The sequence below is a fragment of the Rhineura floridana genome, chromosome 1 (assembly GCF_030035675.1).
Source record: "Rhineura floridana isolate rRhiFlo1 chromosome 1, rRhiFlo1.hap2, whole genome shotgun sequence".
NCBI classification, from domain to species: Eukaryota; Metazoa; Chordata; class Lepidosauria; order Squamata; family Rhineuridae; genus Rhineura; species Rhineura floridana.
The window spans coordinates 36,330,934-36,336,933 of NC_084480.1; positions in this window are offsets into that span (position 1 = coordinate 36,330,934).

The following is a 6,000-nucleotide window of genomic DNA, read 5'->3' on the forward strand; positions in this document are numbered from 1 at the left end:
CACACGCAACACAGGAGAATTGATCTGATTAGTTAACATATTTGTGTAGGGCTTAAAATATGTTGCCAGAAAGGATCGTACTACATGGAAAGGAGAAGGGAAGGGGGAAAATATGACCGAAAGGGAGATAAGGAGAATATGCAAATGAAGTAAAGCACAGCAAAGAATTTTTGAGGCACTCTGAAGGCCAGAGTCCACAAAAGCTTGTGCCATAATGAATTTGTTAGCTTTTATGTTGAGGTTGCTATCTTTTCCCCACTTCCTTGGGAGCAAGCCCAATTCAACTCACTGAGATTTACTTTTGAGTAGACACGTATAAGCTTGCACAGTAAGGCTGCCCTGGGCTCCTGCTGGGAGGAAGGGTGGGATATAAGTCAAATAATAAAATAAATAAGGTGCCACAGCAATCTGTTATTTATGGCACAAGCTTTCATGTGCTAGAAAGTTCACGTAATCAAATGCCCATGTCAAGAATTGTACTCTTTAATGTGCCACAACAGTCTCTTTTGTTTCAGTGCAAGAGGCTGGCACAGCTATCCTTTTGGAAATTAAAGCACATTATCTTCACAGAAACATTTTTACAAATTGATGGGAAGATTCTGTAATTAAATTTGCAAAACAAACTGGGACAGAAATAAGGGAGGAAACTCATGAGAAAAGAGTATTATTTGAAAAACGAAAGAAACTTAGGCCTATTGTCAAAATCAGCCTTCCCCAACCTGGTGCCTTCCAGATGTTTTGTACTACAGCCCCCAAAGATGGGGAAGGCTGTGTCTAAATTTACACTGGGGGGGGGAGGGAAGCCAGTAGCACCAATAATCTATTGCACTGATAAATGTGCAGAGCTCTGTACAGAACAGCTGCTGCACCTGCTAATTTATAGCAGGATATTGGGATTACAACATCTACATTAGAACAGAAACTGAGATACATTAGACCTGCAACAAAATCTGCGGTGGAATGCTTTTAATGAATGATATCACTGAGGCATCCATATCCTTATCCAGGATACTCCATTCTATCCCCTCTGTCTACACTCAGTCCTGGTCTTCTGTATTTTTGGCCCAACACCCAAGCAGCATTTTGCCCATACACAAGCACAGAACATAGTAAATCCTCATAAACTCTCCCTACCCCTGCAAGATAATTTGTACTTCTGTAAACCATGGGTTTCCCCAAGCCTGTTGATAGTTCCCTTTTGGGCTACATAATCATCCCACTTGGGGAATGACTTCACTACTGGTATATGAACAGTCTCCGAAGAAAAAACATGCTGTTTTAATCCGAAAAGGGAAGGTAAAAACATCTCCAGTTCTGTATCTCTAGGGGTTTGTAGACACTTTAATCCGATGCTTCCCCTCTCCATGCAAAACTCATAAAGCAGGGAGAACCAACTGACGGTCAAATAGGGCTGCCAGGTTCTTGGCCTGATCCTGTATCTTTAGGAGAAGAGAAAGTCAGCCAAGTGCAGGTGTCCTTGCAACCCTGTAATGGGAAAAGCCACAAGGTGGGATTCTCCCTTCGTCCTGCACAACTTTTAAAGACATAGAAGACCTCTTGGTTGCCAGGCCCAGCCTCCAAGAAGTCTTTTGTATCTTTAAAAGTTGTGCAGGGGGGAGGGAGGATTCCACCTTGTGGTTTTTCCCATTACAGAGTTGCAAGAACACCTGCACTTGGCTGACTTTCTCTTCTCCTAAAGATACATGATCATTCTCGGGGATTGAACCTGGCAACCCTACTGAACACACATAGTTTTACTCAGGCATTTGCTGTACATCATTGTCCGAGCCTGCCCGTTATTATAGTGTTAGTTCTCTGGTTATTAAAATAGTTTGATAAGTTTTATTTGTTTATTTGTGATGTTATTTAACTTTCTATATACCCTGATCTCTCAGATTGTTGTTGCAGTGATGAAGAACAGGTGATAAATAAATAACACTAGGAAAGGGCACTGCCATTATGCTGGTGGAATGGCCGCCATATCCTGTAAACATTCAGCCCAGAAGGGGAAGGAAAAGAAACCCCATGAAGATAGAGAACATCTATGGAAACACCACCAGACTCCTCCCACTCCAGAAAAATCAGGGACAGTGCTGTGATGACAGGACACGGAGGGTGCCAATTGGCTCAGGCCAAGTCAGGTGCTTTCTGTTATTTTCCACACACAGAACATGGGAGAAACACAACCAGGTAGCACCCCCAGAGAGCTGAAATCTCTCAAATTTCTTGTGTTCTGTCCTGAAATGATTCCTCTACACTGGGGTGGGGCGTGAGAATCCAGAAAGCAGTCAGTCAGTGGGTCTGCTTGTCAAGAAAAGTCACCATAACAAATATAAAACCATGCAATATAAAATACATTTACAGTTCAGTAAATCTTAGCATGCTGCATAATAAAAACAATCCACTGCATATTTCTCAGGGGTTTCTTTTTTGCCATGCTTTGGCTGCTTTGAAGGCAAAAGAAGTGGCTTACCAAACAATTTTTGTTTCAAATAGGGGTGGGAGAGAAATTCAATTCATTTCACATTTAAAGGCAAACTTACTTAATTTGCGCTTTCCAAAACAATATGTGAACCAAAACGCACCCATTCACACTTCTTCAAATTTTGCAATGCAGTTAGCCAGCCAAGTAATGTTTATAAAATGCACATACTAGGGTAAAGTGTGCTTAGAAATGTATATATTGGTAAAAATAACTTACAAAAATGCATTGCATTAGGGGAAATTGCTTTGCAAAAAATGTGTACGTTAGAAGAAATTTGCACTAAAATGCTGATAAAGTTACATGAGCATTTTTTAAAAAAAATAATCACATACTGCTCTGGAAATGTAAAGAACTGAATTTAATATTGGAAAAATGAGAAACTGACAGAAACCAAAAGTGGTATATTCACCCATCACTAGTTGCAAGTAATACTTTGATCTTTTATCAGACTGATTTGTGAACCTTCCTTAAAAGTAAACTCTGCAGATATTTAATTCTTATGTCATCATAAATAGAACAGGAGAACAAGTAATGTGGTAATTTGGTAAACCACTATTCTTTACAAAATCGTGGACAGAGTGGGATTTCCCAATAGAAACCAAGTAAAACTAAAAAAGGCATCTGCTGAAAAATGCTGGTGGAGATATAAATAATTTTATACATGGAAACATTTAAACAAATGAAAAACAGGGCAACCTTGATATTAGTGACCTTAGCAAACCCAGCTGAATAAAAGTTTCCATCAACCTATTGTTATACTAATGATCAGCAAACTGAGTAAGTTAAAGCTTGCTATTTGCTTATTTTTTAAAAAAATGTAACTTATGCCTTACAGAATAATTTGCAATCTTATTGACATATCTAGTATAAAGCATGGTCCATTTTTGGCTTTGCTCACATATGCCTACTCTTCTCCCAGCACTGTATCCCTCACTGGCCATTCCATCTATTCATGAAACTTCTATGTAACTGTGAAGAACCTGAAAACAAGATTAGAAGCCTCCCCACGATGGGGAACCTGATTAAATAAAGGTCATAAGGGGAACCTGTGCACATGGGAATGTTAGAAGCAGGGTTTCATGTGTGTCCCCCTCTTCACTTTATTTTTTAAAAAATTGAAATAATGTTTATACTGCTTTTCATTCAGTAAATACCAAAGCAGTTCACAACAATCAAAATTGCAATAATGTAATAAAAGATTCCAATAAAAGGTAAGCCTTAAAATGACTGCAAAGCACACAACCGTCACTGTCTGCCTCATCTCCAAAGGGTGGTTGTTCCATAGGGTAGGCACCATTGTGGAGAAGATGCCTGCATAGGGATTGGAACTTACTGCTGACAGTTACTGTACATTTTCACCCAAGGTGGAATGGTCAGAGCTGAGACACCACACTAAGATGCATCCAAACTTAGAGGAAGGCAATGGTAAACCACTTCTGAATACCTCTTACCACGAAAACCCTATGAACAGAGTATCCAAAATGCAACACGAGATAGTGCTGGAAGATGAGACCCCCAGGTCAGAAGGCACTCAATGAGCTACTGGGGAAGAACAACGGACAAGTATGAGTAGCACTGTGACTTATGAGGCCAATGGGTCAAAGTCGAATGGAAGCCCACAGGCTGAAGTGCATAGAAACAAAACGAGAGTCCGGAGTTGTACAACATACACAATAGGAACATGGAATGTGAGAAGCATGAACCAGGGAAAGTTAGAAATTATCAAGCAAGAAATGGAACATATTAACATTACAATACTTGGTGTGAGTGAATTAAAATGGATTGGAATGGACATTTTCAATCAGGCAAATACAAAATATTTTATGCAGGAAATGAGAAATTAAGAAATGGTTGCTTTAATAATGAGAAGTGATGTAGCAAAAGCAATTAGGAGCTATAATGCAAGGTCTGAATGAGTGATATCAATGATATTAAATGGCAAACCTATTAACATAACCATCATCCAAGTCCACGCTCCAATGGCAAAGAAAAGAAGAGGAATTGGAGAGATTTTATGCAGAAGTACAGGAAGAAATTGAACATACACCAAAACAAGATGTTATAATCATGGAGGACTGGATGATAATCATGGGGGACTGGAATGCAAAAGTAGGGAACAGAGAAGAACTAGAAATTGTGGGGAAATGGGGCATAGGAGATAGAAATGAAGCAGGAGAAAGTCTTACTGAATTCTGTGAAGCCAATAATTGGTTTTTTGCAAACACATTTTTTGATCAACCGAAAAGATGACTGTACACGTGGACATCACTAGATGGTCAATATAGGAATCAAACTGATTATATAATTGGTAGCAGAAGATGGAGAAGTTCCATACTTTCTGTGAAAACAAGACCAGGAGCAGATTGCGGTACAGATAAGAACATAAGAACATAAGAAGAGCCTGCTGGATCAGGCCAGTGGCCCATCTAGTCCAGCATCCTGTTCTCACAGTGGCCAACCAGGTGCCTGGGGGAAGCCCGCAAGCAGGACCCGAGTGCAAGAACACTCTCCCCTCCTGAGGCTTCCGGCAACTGGTTTTCAGAAGCATGCTGCCTCTGACTAGGGTGGCAGAGCACAGCCATCATGGCTAGTAGCCATTGATAGCCCTGTCCTCCATGAATTTGTCTAATCTTCTTTTAAAGCCGTCCAAGCTGGTGGCCATTACTGCATCTTGTGGGAGCAAATTCCATAGTTTAACTATGCGCTGAGTAAAGAAGTACTTCCTTTTGTCTGTCCTGAATCTTCCAACATTCAGCTTCTTTGAATGTCCACGAGTTCTAGTATTATGAGAGAGGGAGAAGAACTTTTCTCTATCCACTTTCTCAATGCCATGCATAATTTTATACACTTCTATCATGTCTCCTCTGACCCGCCTTTTCTCTAAACTAAAAAGCCCCAAATGCTGCAACCTTTCCTCGTAAGGGAGTCGCTCCATCCCCTTGATCATTCTGGTTGCCCTCTTCTGAACCTTTTCCAACTCTATAATATCCTTTTTGAGATGAGGCAACCAGAACTGTACACAGTATTCCAAATGCGGCCGCACCATAGATTTATACAACGGCATGATGATATCGGCTGTTTTATTTTCAATACCTTTCCTAATTATCCCTAGCATGGAATTTGCCTTTTTCACAGCTGCCGCACACTGGGTCGACATTTTCATTGTGCTGTCCACTACAACCCCGAGGTCTCTCTCCTGGTCGGTCACCGCCAGTTCAGACCCCATGAGCGTATATGTGAAATTCAGATTTTTTGCTCCAATATGCATAATTTTACACTTGTTTATATTGAATTGCATTTGCCATTTTTCTGCCCATTCACTCAGTTTGGAGAGGTCTTTTTGGAGCTCTTCGCAATCCCTTTTTGTTTTAACAACCCTGAACAATTTAGTGTCGTCAGCAAACTTGGCCACTTCACTGCTCACTCCTAATTCTAGGTCATTAATGAACAAGTTGAAAAGTACAGGTCCCAATACCGATCCTTGAGGGACTCCACTTTCTACAGCCCTCCATTGG